The sequence below is a fragment of the Caretta caretta genome, chromosome 1 (assembly GCF_965140235.1).
Source record: "Caretta caretta isolate rCarCar2 chromosome 1, rCarCar1.hap1, whole genome shotgun sequence".
Taxonomy (NCBI): Eukaryota; Metazoa; Chordata; order Testudines; family Cheloniidae; genus Caretta; species Caretta caretta.
This window is the reverse complement of record NC_134206.1, coordinates 122,764,961-122,781,758: the sequence shown is the minus strand read 5'-3', so window position 1 is coordinate 122,781,758 and position 16,798 is coordinate 122,764,961. Positions and strand designations below refer to the sequence as shown.

The 16,798-nt window shown below is 42.5% G+C and overlaps 1 protein-coding gene across 3 annotated transcripts in view; it reads right to left on the bottom strand.

The window, feature by feature from the left end:
* GABRG3 (gamma-aminobutyric acid type A receptor subunit gamma3) overlaps positions 1–16,798 on the bottom strand; it is a 569,219-nt gene that overhangs the window by 105,683 nt on the left and 446,738 nt on the right. The gene's annotated exons all lie outside the window — the stretch shown is intronic.

Here is a 16,798-nt window from a genome sequence, read left to right as displayed (position 1 = left end):
CTAGGCTGGGGAAGACGCTTAAGGAAATCGAGGCTCAGGTGATCTTTAGTTGGATTCTGCCTGTTCCTAGAGAAGGGCAACAAAAGTGTGACAAGATTATGACTATCAACAGATGGCTCAGGCAGTGGTGGTATAAAGGAGGGCTTTGGGATGTGTGGCCACTGGGAGGCATTCATGGACAGAGGACAGTTCTCTCAGGATGGACTTCATCTGAGTAGGGAAGGAAATAGACTTCTAGGATGGAGGCTGGCACAACTGATTAAGAGAGCTTTAAACTAGGAATTTGGGGGAGATGTCCAGGTAATCTCCACACTGGATTTTAGCATTGAGAGGGAAGAAAACAAAGTAAGAAAGGATACAGCTATGGGTAGGAGAATGGATATAAGGAGGAAGGGCAGTGTGGATACCAGTCTAATAGGTCATACTGGCTGTAGAATGACTGTGCCTAATTGGGTACAGATTATGAGCAAGCCAAACAGCAAAAATTAAGATGTTTGTACACCAATGCGAGGAGCCAAAGTAACAAAATGGAGGAACTAGAGCTACTGGTGCAGGAAGTGAAACCAGATATTATAGGGATAACAGAAACATGGTGGAATAGTAGTCATGACTGAACTACAGGTATTGAAGGGTATGTGCTGTTTAGGAAAGACCAAAATAAAGGTAAAGGTGGTGCAGTAGCATTGTATATCAATGATGAGGTAGAATGTAAAGAAATAAGTGATGGAATGGATAAGACAGAGTCCGTCTGGGCAAAAATCACATTGGGGAAGAAAACTACTAGAGCCTCCCCTGTGATAGTGCTTGGGGTGTGCTATAGACAGCCAGAATCTAATTTGGATATGGATAGAGCCCTCTTTAATGTTTTTAATTAAGTAAATACTAATGGAAACTGCATGATCATGGGAGACTTTAACTTCCCAGATATAGACTGGAGGACAAGTGATAGTAATACTAATAGGGCTCAGATTTTCCTAGATGCGATAGCTGATGGATTCCTTCATCAAGTAGTTGCTGAACCGATAAGAGGGGATGCCATCTTAGATTTGGTTTTGGTGAGTAGTGAGGACCTCATAGAAGAAATGGTTGTAGGGGATAATCTTGGTTCAAGTGATCATGAGCTAATTCAGTTCTAACTGAACAGAAAGGATAATCAAAAATAAATCTGCGACTAGGGTTTTTTATTTCAAAAGGACTGACTTTCAAAAATTAAGGAAATTAGTTAGGGAAGTGGATTGGACTGAAGAATTTATGGATCTAAAGGCAGAGGAGGCCTTGGATTACTTTAAATCAAAGCTGCAGAAGCTATCGGAAGCCTGCATCCCAAGAAAGGGGAAAAATTCATAGGCAGGAGTCGTAGACCAAGCTGGATGAGCAAGCATCTCAGAGAGGTGATTAAGAAAAAGCAGAAAGCATACAGGGAGTGGAAGATGGGAGGGATCAGCAAGGAAAGCTATCTTACTGAGGTTAGAACATGTAGGGATAAAGTGAGACCGGCTAAAAGTCAAGTAAAGTTGGTCCTTGCAAAGGGAATTAAAATCAATAGTAAAAGGTTCTATAGCCATATAAATAAGAAGAAAACAAAGAAAGAAGAAGTGAGACTGCTAAATACTGAGGATAGAGTGGAGGTTAAGGATAATTTAGGCGTGGCTCAATATCTAAACAAATACTTTGCCTCAGTCTTTAATAAAGCTAATGAGGATCTTAGGGGTAATGGTAGCATGACGAATGAGGATATGGAGGTAGATATTACCATATCTGAGGTAGAAGCAAAACTTGAACAGCTTAATGGGACTAAATCGGGGGGCCCAGATAATCTGCATCCAAGAATATTAAAGAAATTGGCACATGAAATTGCAAGCCCATTAGCAAGAATTTTTAATGAATCTGTAAACTCAGGAGTTGTACTATATGATTGGAGAATTCCTATTTTTAAGAAATGAAAAAAAAGTGATCTGGGTAACTATAGGCCTGTTAGTTTGACATCTGTAGTATGCAAGGTCTTGGAAAAATTTTGAAGGAGAAAGTAGTTAAGGACATTGAGGTCAATTGTAAATGGGACAAAATACAACATGGTTTTACAAAAGGTAGATCGTGCCAAACCAACCTGATCTCCTTCTTTGAGAAAGTAATAGATTTTTTAGACAAAGGAAACGCAGTGGATCTATTTTACCTAGATTTCAGTAAGCCGTTTGATACCGTGCCACATGGGGAATTATTAGTTAAATTGGAAAAGATGGGGATCAATATGAAAATTGAAAGGTGGATAAGGAATTGGTTAACAGGGAGACTACAGCGGGTCATACTGAAAGGTGAACTGTCAGGCTGGAGGGAGTTACCAGTGGAGTGCCTCAGGGATCAGTTTTGGGACCAGTCTTATTTAATATTTTATTACTGACCTTGGCACAAAAAGTGGGAGTGTGCTAATAAAGTTTGCGGATGATACAAAGCTGGGAGGTATTGCCAATTTAGAGAGAGACTGGGATATCATACAGGAAGATCTGGATGACCTTGTAAACTGGAGTAATAGTAATAGGATGAAATTTAATAGTGAGAAGTGTAAGGTCATGCATTTAGGGATTAATAACGAGAATTTTAGTTATAAGCTGGAGACGCATCAATTAGAAGTAACAGAGGAGGAGAAGGACCTTGGAGTATTGGTTGATCACAGGATGACTATGAGCCGCCAATGTGATGTGGCCGTGAAAAAAGCTAATGCGGTCTTGGGGTGCATTAGGCGAGGTATTTCCAGTAAAGATAAGGAGGTTATAGTACCTTTATACAATACAGTGTGCAGTTTTGGTCTCCCACATTTAAGAAGAATGAATTCAAACTGGAACAGGTACAGAGAAGGGCTACTAGGATGATCCGAGAAATGGAAAACCTGTCTTATGAAAGGAGACTTAAGGAGCTTGGCTTGTTTAGCCTAACCAAAAGAAGGTTGAGGGGAGATATGATTGCTCTCTATAAATATATCAGAGGGATAAATACCAGAGAGGAAGAGGAATTATTTAAGCTTAGTACCAATGTGGACACAAGAACAAATGGATATAAACTGGTCATCGGGAAGTTTAGACTTGAAATTAGATGAAGGTTTCTAACCATCAGAAGAGTGAAGTTTTGGAATAGCCTTCCAAGGGAAGCAGTGGGGGCAAAAGATCTATCTGGCTTTAAGATTAAACTCGATAAGTTTATGGAGGAGATGGTATGATGGGATAACATGATTTTGGTAATTAAATATTCATGGTAAATAGGCCTAATGGCCTGTGATAGGATGTTAGATGGGGTGGGATCTGAGTTATTACAGAGATTTCTTTCCTGGGTATCTGGCTGGTGAATCTTGCCCACATGCTCAGGGTTTAGCTGATCGCCATATTTGGGGTCGGGAAGGAATTTTCCTCCAAGGCAGATTGGAAGAGGCCCTGGAGGTTTTTCACCTTCCTCTGTAGCACGGGGCACGAGTCACTTGCTGGAGGATTCTCTGCTCCTTGAAGTCTTTAAACCATGATTTGAGGACTTTAATAGCTCAGACACAGGTGAGAGGTTTATCGCAGGAGTGGGTGGGTGAGATTCTGTGGTCTGCGTTGTGCAGGAGGTCAGACTAGATGATCATAATGGTCCCTTCTGACCTTAATATCTATGAATCTATGAATGTGTCCTTACACTGCCCATTGAGCACTGGGGCAGTGCTAGGTGGAGTATCCAGAGAGCAGGGGTTCTTGTGCAACACACTAGATGCAAAACTGGATGGGTCTTACACGCCTGCTCACCTAATTAAGACTAGGGCACCACTGAGCCTTAAATACGTAACTGTATCCTAGCCGCTTAGAGAACCGTTAGTGCATGGCAGCAGGGTCCACACAGACACTTAGCAAGTGGCAGGCTAATACTAAAAAGTTAGAACTTCAGAAGTAACCTCAAGATTCTTCTTCAGTTAAACAAACAGAATCACATGAATTAGGGAGAAATTTTGTTTGGCTACTTAATTGTTCACCCAACTGAAAGTTTTAGAACATGAAGTTTTGTACATATGCAAGAAGAAGTTGGCCTACCCCTTGTTCAAATGTTTGGCTTAAGTCAGGCAGTCTGCAATAAAATGTAAATAAATTACAATACTGTGACGAATGTCTCCAAAATGCTAAAGTCAATGCTACAATATTTATACCAGAGTAATAACTTCACTGAAGAACTGACTTTAAGTAGCTTAGACAGTATTCCCACACAAATAGTGAATATTTATTAATTTGGAAGGACACTGAATCAAGATTTGCAAACCACATTGTACATTCATCAAGCAAGGTACACTTTTCATGTAGAAACAGCTATTTTTCTACGCAGAGCTGTTTTATACTTTTCAATGATCAGACTTCAACAGTGATGTTGCCCCTATGAATGAATCTATACAACAGTCTATTTTAAATGAACAAAGCACTGGAGGGCTAATACAAAGAGAAGCAACAATAGTTACCTGAATTCTAACTGGTGCAGTGAATTAATAAATGAATTAATGACCTTAATTAAGCTAGATACATACGTGTCTTTCAAAGCATGGACGTGCCAAACTCTTTTCTTAAGATGGTTGTTCATGAAGAATCTCTTCCAGTTATAGCAATCTTCTGTGTTATTTGCAAGAACAGAAGGTAAAACATTTTCAGACAGAAGTGTGATTTAAATTTGATGGCACCCTCTTAAGATGAACTATTTTTCCTAGTTGCCATCTACTGGACAATTATTTACTTGATAATTTAAGTAACCAATTGTAGGGTGTTGCAGTATTCTAGGACTAACCACCTGATCCAAAGCCCAGGTCTTTGGAAAGCTTCCATTAGCTGCAACTGGCTTTTTATCAGGTCTGAAGTTGCTGTATTTAGAAGTTAGCCTTCTATGACCTTTGCTTATCTTTTTATAGTGAGACAAATAACTTTTCCTGAAGTACATTTGCTGAGCAATATAAAATCTACACAATAGAATACAATCATGTGAAGTTGGCGTTGTATCAAATATTGGCCTATCAACTGGTTATTGTTTTCTTTACAAAATCGTTGAGTCAAGCTATAAAAGCCATTCTGAACACAGTGAAATAATGAGATTTAAGTTTTCCCTGGTTTTCATCAAAAGGTACAAAGTGGCCACTATTCATCAATGGAATTCTTCTGTATTTCACTCTCAGCAACAGGCCATTTTCACTTAATTTAGTTCAGCAAAACATTTTAACACACATTTTCAAACTAGGCCACTTAAACCAAGTGCCATGTCCTTCTCTGGATACTCACTCAACTACTTGGGTACTGCAACTGTTTAAGGTATCTAGGTTCCTTATTTGGGTGTGCAAATAGGAACTTTGTGCCTAAGTCCTGGCATGCAACTTTTAATAGAGCTGCCCGGGTCATAGTGAAAAAGAGGAGAGGAGAGAATTTCAACAAGTTTCATTAACAAGTGGTCATCTGTGAGTATAGCTTTGACACATATTGCACTATAATATGTGTGCTTTCAGAAGGCTCATAGCTCATCCACTTGATTCTCTGTTTTAGAGGAAACAAATATAGTATATGTGCACCCTCAAGGATGAGTGCTATACTCATTCCTCCTCCTAGTGCCTACTTCAGTGGTTCCCAAACTTGTTCCGCTGCATGTGCAGGGAAAGCCCCTGGTGGGCCGGGCCAGTTTATTTACCTGCTGCGTCTGCAGGTTGGGCCGATCGCGGCTCCCAGTGGCCGCGGTTTGCTGCTCCAGGCCAATGGGAGCTGCTGGAAGCGGCGGCCAGTGTGTCCCTTGGCCCACGCCGCTAAAATAGAGAGAAGATATGATCCATAATTTCCTGTTTAATAAAATGTAAATTCACAAGTCAAATGAATAAGGAGCAGAAATCTCAAAATCTTGCATGAGACGGTCACAAGAGGATCACAAATTTGGGAGGTTGTTAAAAGAGAAATCGATGTTCCCCTAGGAGAGTCATGACTTATTGCAGATATTACACCAGACTGATTATCAATTGATGTGTGGATTTCTTTTAAAAGGAGATACAGACACTGATTTATTGATTATGACTGTTAAATAGGGTCTTGATTTATTGCAAATATTGTACTGTAGAGTAATATTCTGAAAGCAAAAGATTATTGTCAGACCTCATAAACACCAGGCTATTTCTCCATTGATAGGATAAATTACTGTTTACCACCAAGAAAGAAAGCTCAGAATGTCCCCTTACTCCAGAGATGATTATTAAAGAGTTATATTTGTTGATTACAAGGGAAAGGATTTGCAGTCAATTGTTCATGGGCCTTATTCTGTTCACACTGCAGTCAGTGGGGCAATGTGTATAGTGGGGGTGCTGAGAGCCATTGAACCAAACTGTAAATCTTGTATATAATGGAAACCACTTCAAGCCAGGGGGTGCGGCAACGCCTCCAGCACCCCTAGGTCCAGCACCTATGCGGGGGGAAAGTCCCACAGTAGGAACACATTCATGGGGGCAGGATTGAGCCCTATATATGAACCTCACAAAAACTAATTTTGAAGCTATGCAAAGATTCTGGGTAGAGTGACTCAAATGTTACAGGTTTCACACTTCACTTGAGATTATGATAAATGGAGCAGAGAAGTGGGCCCAGTGAAAAACAATGAGAGGATAACGTTTACCCTTATGCAGTGGGCCAGCAGAAGGCCTATGTCCTACTTAGGTACTATTTAAGACCTATTTTAAGGTGTTAAATGATATTTGAAGTGATGCAAAGTTCTTATGCTGGACCTGCATGCAAGGGTGAATTTCATAAATAGAAAAACTGATAAAAGTAGCAGAGAGGATGGAGAAATTTATTGAAAAAGTAAAATATATAAATATCATCTAGGTACCAATTTATGCCAGCTTAACTTGTGTATTTGTGTGAGGAGGTGAAGACATCTTATTTAACAGGAACAGTGGCACAGGTGCAGCTAACAGAGCTGTAAACAGGGGAGTTTTAGTGGGAGTTCTGTTGGAGAAGTTTGGGGTGGGAATGTAGTGTTGTGATTTTGTTTTAGTGTTTGAGTCTTTTTTTCCCCTTAACAGGACTTTAGGTGGGAAGAATATGACAGGTACAGAGGCAGCAGTGGTAGTGACCGAAGCCATGGAAGAGACAATGAAGATGACCAGATGTGGAAGCTGTGGGATGTACATGATCCTGGAATGGGTACCTGAAAAGAGCTTCGTATGTATGAAGTGCCGCTTGATAGAGCTGATGGAAGAGAAGATCGGAGGCTTGGAGATGCAGGTGGAAACTCTGGCTGAGTTTCGAAGGGGATTCAAGCAGGTGATGGAACAAAGGCAAAAAGAGGCTGAAAGGAAAAGTCAAGATTTGCAGATGCAAGCTGGACTGAAGAACTCAGAGGAGATACTGCTGTGTGAGGAAAGTGGTCAGTGGAAACATGTAACTACAAGAACCAGGCAGAGGAGAAGACCAGCTAGTGAAGGAGAAACAGAGCTCAGGAACAGGTTTGCCGAGTTGGAGAGTGAAGAAGTGGCACAGCAGGCAGTAAATGAAGGAGGTGGGGCAAGGAAAAAGAGAAGAGTGACTACTCCTGTAAGAAGAAGAGAAAAGCCAGTGGAGATACCCAGAGTTCAGAGCCCCAGCAGGATACAGGGTGACTTTCAGAGGATTGCAAGGGGGAATAAAAGACAAGAGGACTCACAGATAGAAAGAACAGAAGGAAGGCTGGAGAATCACACCATCACCAGGAAAAGGCAGGTCTATGTGACTGGGGACTCCCTACTAAGAAGAACAGACAGGCCTGTCACCAGAGCTAATCCGGAGAACAGAAGGGTGTGCTGTCTGCAGGGAGCTAAGATATGGGATGTGAACCTGAGGCTGAAGAGGACCCTTCATATGGGAACAAATGACAAAGCTAGATTCTTGCTGGAACATATCGGGTGAGACTATGCCAGGCGGGGGAAGACGCTTAAGGAAATGGAGGCTCAGGTGATCTTCAGTGGGGTTCTGCCTATCTCTAGAGGAGAAGAACAAAAGCGAGACAAGATTATGATGATCAACAGATGGCTCCGGCAGTGGTGCTATAAGGAGGGCTTTGGGATGTTTGACCACTGGGAGGCATTCACGGACAGAGGACAGTTCTCATGGGATGGACTACATGTGAGTAGGGAGGGAAATAGAATTCTGGGATGGAGGTTGGCACAACTCATTAAAATAGCTTTAAACTAGGAACTCAGGGAAACTGTTGGGAGATGCTCATGTAATCTCCATGCCTGATTTTAACATTGAGAGGGAGGAAAATCAAGTAAGGAAGGATACAGCAATGGAGAAAGGAACAGCAAGGGGTAGGAGAATGGACATTAAGAGGAAGGACAGTGCTGATAACAGTCAGATAGGTGACACTAGCAGTAAAATGACTGCAACCAATCAGGCGAGGAATGTGAGCAAAGCCAAGCAGCAACAGTTAAGATGCTTGTACACCAATGCAAGGACCCTGGGTGACAAAATGGAGGAACTAGAACTACTGATGCAGGAAGTGAAACCAGATATTATAGGGATAACAGAAATATGGTGGAATAGTACTCATAACTGGAGAACAGGTATTGAAAGGTATGTGCTGCTCAGGAAAGACAGAAACCAAGGCAAATGTGGTGGAGTAGCATTTTATATTAATGATGAAGTAGACTATAAGGAAATTAGAAGTGATAGAATTGATAAGACAAAGTCTGTTGGGGCCAATCAAATTGGCGGCGAAAGGTACTAGAGGTTCCTCTGTTATAGTGCTTGGGGTGTGTTACAGACCACCAGAATCTAGTTTGAATATGGATAAAGACCACTTTCATGTTCTTAATTAAATAAATACTACTGTAAATGTGTGATTACGGGAGACTTTAACTTCCCAGATATAGATTGGAGGACAAGTGCTACTAATAGTAGTAGAACCCAGATTTTCCTGGATGGGATAGCTGACAGATTTATTCACCAAATAACAGGTTTCAGAGGAACAGCCGTGTTAGTCTGTATTCGCAAAAAGAAAAGGAGTACTTGTGGCACCTTAGAGACTAACCAATTGCTCAAATAAATTGGTTAGTCTCTAAGGTGCCACAAGTACTCCTTTTCTATTCACCAAATAGTCACTGGACCAACAAGAGGTGATGCCATTTTAGATTTGGTATTGGTGAGTAGTGAGGAGCTCACAGAGAACTGATTGTGGAGAATAACCTTGGTTCAAGTTATCATGAGTTAATTCAGTTTGAACTAAATGGAGTGATAAACACAAACAGATCTGCAACTAGGATCCTTGATTTCAAAAGAGCTAACTTTAAGAAATTAAGGGAATTAGTTAGGGAAGTGGACTGGACCAAAGAACACAAGGATCTGAATGTGGAAGAGGCTTGGAATTACTTTAAATCAGAGTAGCAGAAGCTATCTGAAGCCTGCATCCCAAGCAAGGGGGGGAAATCATACAGAAGGGTTGAAGACTAAGATGGATGAGCAAGCATCTCAAACAGGTTTCAGAGTAACAGCCGTGTTAGTCTGTATTCGCAAAAAGAAAAGGAGTACTTGTGGCACCTTAGAGACTAACCAATTTATTTGAGCATGAGCTTTCGTGAGCTACAGCTCACTTCATCGGATGCATACCGTGGAAACTGCAGCAGACTTTATATATACACAGAGAATATGAAACAATACCTCCTCCCACCCCACTGTCCTGCTGGTAATAGCTTATCTAAAGTGATCATCAGGTTGGGCCATTTCCAGCACAAATCCAGGTTTTCTCACCCTCCACCAGGTGATTAAGAGAAAGCAGAAAGCCTACAAGGAATGGAAAATGGGAGGGACAAACAAGGAACGCTACCTCTTGGAGGTCAGAAAGTGCAGGGATAAAGTGAGAACTGCCAAAAGCCTAGCAGAGTTGAACCTTACAAAGGGAATTAAAACCAAAAGGAAAAGGTCCTATAGCCATAGAAATAAGAGGAAAACAAGGCAAGAAGATGTGTGATCGCTAAGCAGAGGATGGGGTGGAGGTTAAAGATAATATAGGTATGGCCCAACACCTAACAAATACTTTGCCTCAGGTTTTAATGAGGCTAATGAAGATCTTAGAGGTAGTGGCAGAGTGACTATGGGAATGAGGATATGGAGATAGAGCTTAACGGGACTAAATCGGAAGGGCTTGAGTAATCCCCATCCAAGAATATTAAATGAACTTTCATATGAAATTGAAAGCCCAATAGCAAGGATTTTAATGAATCTGTAAACTCTGGGGGTCATACCCTGTGACTGGAGAATTGCTAATATAGTTCCTATTTTTAAGAAAGGGAAAAAAGTGATCCAGGAAACTGCAGGCCTGTTAGTTTGACTTCAATTGTATGTGAGGTCTTGGAAAAAAATTTGAAAAGAAAGTAGTTGAGGACATACCAGTGAACAGTAATTGGGATAAAATACAACATGGTTTTACAAAAGGTAGATCATGCCAGACCAACTTGATCTCCTTCTTTGACAAGATAACTGATTTTCTAGACAAAGGAAATGCAGTAGATCTAATCTACCCGGATTTCAGTCAGGCATTCGATACAGTTCGAAATTGGAATTTATTAGTTAAATTGGAGAAGTTGGGGATTAATATGAGAATTGAAAGGCGGATAAGAAACTGATTAAAGGGGTGACTACAAAGGGTCATACTGAAAGGTGGACTGTGAGGCTGGAGGGAGGTTACTAGTGGAGTTCCTCAGGGATCTGTCTTGGGACCAATCTTATTTAACATTTTTATTACTGACCTTGGCACAAAAAGTGGGAGTGTGCTAATAAAATCTGTGGATGACACAAAATTGGGAGGTATTGCCAATACAGAGTAGTATCAGAATTTCATACAAGAAGATCTGGATGACCCTGTAAACTGGAGTAATAGTAATGAGATAAAATTCAATAGTGCAAAGTGCAAGGTCATGCATTTAGGGACTAACAACAAGAATTTTTGCTATAAACTGGGAACTTATTAGTTGGAAGAGACAGAGGAGGAAAAAGACCTGGGTGTATTCGTTGATTTCTAAGGCTAAGGCAATCCTAGGATGTATCAGATGAGATATTTCCAGTACAGACGGGGAAGTGTTAGTACCATTACACAAGGCACTGGTAAAACCTCATACTGTGTGCAGTTCTGGTCTCCCATGCTTAAGAAGGATGAATTCAAACTGAAACAGGTACAGAGAAGGGCTACTAGGAGGATCCAAGGAATGGAAAACTTACCTTATGAGAGGAGACTCAAAGAGCTTGGCTTGTTTAACCTAACCTAAAGAAGGCTGAGGGGAGATATGATTGCTCTCTATAAATACATCAGAGGGATAACTACCAGGGAAGGTGAAGAATTATTTAAGTTAAGCACCAATGTGGAGGAGTGAAGTTCTGGAACAGCCTTCCAAGGGGAGCAGTGAGGGCAAAAAACCTAACTGACTTCAAGACTGAGGTTGATAAGTTCATGGAGGGGATGGTATGACAGGACTGTCTACAATGGCATGTGGCCCATCTGCAACTGCCAGTAGCAAAAATCCCCAACTGCTGGAGATGGGACACTAGATGGGGAGGTCTCTGAGGTACTACAGAGAATTCTTTCCCAGGTATCTGCCTGGTGGGTCTTGCCCACAGGCTCAGAATCTAACTGATGACCATATTTGGGGCCAGGAAGGAACATTCCCCCATGATTGATTGGCAGAAACCCTGAGGGTTTTTCGCCTTCCTCTGCAGCACAGGGCATGGGTCACTTGCAGATTTAAACTAGTGTAAATGATGAATTCTCTGTAACTTGAAGTTTTTAAACTATGATTTGAGGACTTCAGTAAAGCAGCCAGAGGTTAGGGGTCTATTTCAGGAGTGGGTGAAGTTCTGTGGCCTGCAATATGCAGGAGGTCAGACTAGATGATCCCGTTGATCCTGTCTGACCTTAAAGTCTAAGAGTCTAGAGGGCCAATTCTGGTCTAAAATTGAATTTCTTTTGGGAGGAAAACAAAACAAAGCTATGAGTTTCAATGACCGGAATAGAAGTGTGTAAATTTAAATGGATCACATTAATCCTGCAAACCTAAAAAACAGTTTATAGGTTTGCCAAGCCTAAAATTCAATCCCTAATTCCAATAACCCAAAAGCAGACCTCTGCTTCTGAATGTTATCTTCGGCCTCACAGCTCTGAGAATTCGCTGAATCTGAAGGAAGGGCATAAAAGGGGGAGGGGAGCTGCGCTGCCGCAGAGGTGAGCAGCTGGAAACTTTTTGCCTCAGAGAGTTGACCCTGTGATATCCCTTTGGGGGATGTGTGACACTTAGTCCTCCTGTGTTCAGGCCAGCATGTGAGGAGGTGCAGCCATGGTTCCCACAGACATCAGGAGGGAAGAGTCTCTCTGTTGGGGATTTAATTTTGCCCAGGCCTTACATAAGTCATGGAAGGGGAAGCTCTTTGTCCCTTTCAACCCCACTGTGACCCCAAGTTAGGGGTTGGGCAGAATCTGGTCCTATATGAGGAGAGGAGAAAATACATAATAAATAAGCATCTCCCTTACATTTATGGAGACTTACATAGCATATTTTCCCACCTAAACCAATATACAAACTCAGTAAAGAAACACTGTCAGGATTAAAATCATAGCGACCCGCTTAGAGTGAAATACGTAAAGTTTCTCTATAATCAAAATCACTCTTAGTGGGTTTAATAGGAGGGCTAGATTCTCCTGGTGCACCCCACCCTATTAGCATGTGCTAGACACCAGAGGACGCTGAAGGTCAATTACTCTAGGCTCACTGGGGGAGATACAGCTCATTGGATGCCACACTTGGATATAAGGAAGCCAATATAATGCTGTTGTACACTTCAACTCTCACTGACTGCCCTTCCCCTCCGATGGATCCCTGAGCAATTGGAGGGCCCTCTGCAGAGTCCAGATATTGAGGTGTATGAGGTCACAGAATACCTTCCATATAGAAACATGAGATCTTTGAGGGGAAGACACACTCTGTGTATGCAGTCCCATGGTCCAGAATCTGGCTCTGATGTCCTGAAATCCAAGTTTCCCCAGCAATTTCACTTTAATGCTAAAGGGCTTGGGGTTTCAGTATGCCCTGGCTGAAATAGACTGGGCTCCCGCAGAGTGTAAAGCTGTTAGAAACAAGTGCTGTTTTTGGATGATATGAAACATTTTTGAGACCCCATTTTTCTGCCTCAAATGATCACATCATTAGAGGTTAACCCCATGGAATGTCTTGCTGATGTATCCCTGTGCTGGATCTTTTCAAGTCAGGCATTTAAAAGAGAGAACACGCCCCACAGTGCTTGTCCTGTAAAGAGCACTCATGTGACAAGCACCCTTTGATGTGCCATCAGGACACAGCTGGGAACCACCAGTGCTTTGAAAATGTCACTGACATTTAATAAACAATTGAGCTTCATGAATAGTCATTAAATAAATGTCTTTAGAGCTGGCACCTAGCTTTGGAGTGGGCGTGGCAAAAAAGACAATTAAAAATGGCTATACTATAGTGACAAACTGTAGGATCTTGGACCATGTTTTTCTTTCACTAATAATACATGCTCTTTTCTTCAATGCAAGACTTTGTAGTTGTGGATAGGAAGTGCCTAGCATACAGGCTGCCACACATATATCTGAAAATCCTGGGACCAACACTGCTACAATACTTCATGCAAACCTGAACACAGTCATGCCTTACACATGTGATTGAACTGGCTCTAAAATGCCTTCAGTTCTGTGGAGTAAGCTCACTACAAATTCCACACTATCACAATGGCCCACTCCCCCAGGTCTGGGCTGGCAATCTGTTTGCAGACAACATCTAGGGCTTTGTTGTTTCCAAATCCCAAGCAGACATTAATCTTCTTAACACAAAAATTTCCCTTCACTGGTGTTCTAAAGAGACAGCACTCCTTGTAGTGCAGCTTGAATAAGGCAGCTAAGAGAATGTAGAAATTTAACAGAATAGTTTTACTTATTGAATTTCCATGCTTGTATAATTTAAGCTATTTTAATATTTATATTGCCAGCCAATTTCTCCGCCATTCAAATATTTGAATACAAGAGTCGTAAATAAGCACAAATGCATTTCAGGACTTTTTCAGGAAATGTGCCTTTTCATAGTTATTAATATCTTTGTTTCCTAAAACAGAATATTTTACTGACAGCGATTAGCACAGAACTAGAAAAAGTGTCTTTGTGTATGTGTGTGTCTATATTCCCAAATAAAAATCATTAGTTAACAGCTAAGGTTACGAGTTGCTCCCCCAAATACATACAAATACCACACATTATTTTAAAAGACATGAATTTGTGTACTTATAACCTTAGCTGGTGATTGCCATGTTTTGTAATGTTTGGGGATTTTTTATAATGTGTGCAAAAGTACATGTTGCTTTGAGCAGCACCTCTTGGTTTTAATGATTAGTTAACAAAGCTTTTGTTCTGAGCATTACTAAGCAATTTGTATTGTTAGTTAATGAGCCTAGTTCTTATTTACACTAAGGGTATGTCTACACTACAAAATTAGGTCAAATTTATAGGAGTCGGTTTTGTAGAAAGCGTTTTTATACAGTCAATTGTGTGTGTCCCCACACAAATGCTCTAAGTGCATGTAGTCGGCGGAGTGTGTCCACAGTACCGAGGCAACCGTCGACTTCCAGAGCATTGCACTGTGGGTAGCTATCCCACAGTTCCTGTAGTCTCCGCCGCCTATTTGAATTCTGGATAGAAATCCCAGTGCCTGATGGGGCTAAAACATTGTCGCGGGTGGTTCTGGGTACATATTGTAAGGCCCCCCTTTCTTCCCTCCTTCTGTGAAAGCAAGGGCAGACAATCGTTTTGTGCCTTTTTTCTTGAGTTACCTGTGCAGACGCCAAACCACGGCAAGCATGGAGCCTGCTCAGCTAACCGACACCATATGTCTCCTGGGTGCTGGTGGACGCGGTACTGCATTGCTACACAGCAGCAGTTTATTACCTTTTGGCAGCAGACAGTGCAGTATACTGGTAGCCGTCATCGACGTAGTCCTGGATGCTCTTTTAACTGACCTTGATGAGGTCGGGGTGCCTGGGCAAACATGGGAGTAACTCGAGCCAGGTCATTTCCCTTTTAAGTTTCGTCTCATGGCGATTGAGGCCGACCGGCAGTGCACTGTCTTTTAATCAGCAGCCAGCAGAAGACGGTGGCCAGCAGTCATACTGCACCGTCTTCTGCCGAGCACCCAGGAGATGACGATGGCTAATGGTCGTACTGCACAGTCTGCTGCCAGTAAGATGTATAAAGATAGATGAAGTGGCTCAAAACAAGAAATAAACTAGATTTGTTTTGTATTCATTTTCTCCTCCCTCCCTCCGTGAAATCAACAGCCTGCTAAACCCAGTTTTGAGTTCTATACTTGAGGGGGCCATTCAGTTTCTCGCAAAGCCAACCCCTTTGTTGATTTTAATTCCCTGTAAGCCAACCCTGTAAGCCATGTCGTCAGTCGCCCCTCCCTCCATCAGGGGAATGGCAGACAATCGTTCCACGCCTTTTTTCTGTGCAGACGCCTGTGCAGACGGCAAGCATGAAGCCTCTCAGATCACTTTGGCAATTAGGAGCACATTAAACACCACACGCACTATCCGGCAGTATATGCAGCATCAGAAACTGGCAAAGCGAAACCGGGCGAGTAGGTGACGTCAGCGCGGTGACGAGAGTGCTGAGGACATGGACACAGACTTCTCTCAAAGCACAGGCCCTGGCAGTGTGGGCATCATGGTGCTAACAGGGCAGGTTCATGCGGTGGAACGCCGATTCTGGGCTCGGGAAACAAGCACAGACTGGTGGGACTGCATAGTGTTGCGGGTTTGGGACGATTCCCAGTGGCTGCGAAACTTTCGCATGCGTAAGGGCACTTTCATGGAACTTTGTGACTTACTTTCCCCTGCCCTGAGGCGCAAGAATACCAAGATGAGAGCAGGCCTCACAGTTGAGAAGCGAGTGGCAATAGCCCTGTGGAAGCTTGCAACACCAGACAGCTACAGGTCAGTCGGGAATCAATTTGGAGTGGGCAAATCTACTGTGGGGGGTGCTGTGATGCAAGTAGCCAACGCAATCAAAGATCTGCTGATATCAAGGGTAGTGACCCTGGGAAATTGCAAATCATAGTGGATGGCTTTGCTGCAATGGGATTCCCTATCTGTGGTGGGGCCATAGACGGAACCCATATCCCTATCTTGGAACCGGAGCACCAAGCTGGCGAGTACATAAACCGCAAGGGGTACTTTTCAGTGGTGCTGCAAGCACTGGTGGATCACAAGGGACGTTTCACCAACATCAACGTGGGATGGACGGGAAAGGTACATGATGCTCACATCTTCAGGAACTCTGGTCTGTTTCAAAAGCTGCAGGAAGGAACTTTATTCCCAGACCAGAAAATAACCCTTGGGGATGTTGAAATGCCTGTAGTTATCCTTGGGGACCCAGCCTACCCCTTAATGCCATGGCTCATGAAGTCATACACCGGCAGCCTGGACAGTAGTCAGGAGCTGTTCAACTACAGGCTGAGCAAGTGCAGAATGGTGGTAGAATGTGCATTTGGACATTTAAAAGTGTGCTGGCGCAATTTATTGACTCGGTCAGACCTCAGCGAAACCAATATTCGCACTGTTATTACTGCTTGCTGTGTGCTCCACAATATCTGTGAGAGTAAGGGGGAGACATTTATGGCAGGGTGAGAGGTTGAGGCAAATCGCCTGGCTGCTGGTTACGCACAGCCAGACACCAGGGCGGTTAGAAGAGCAGAGGAGGGCGCAGTGCGCATCAGAGAAGCTTT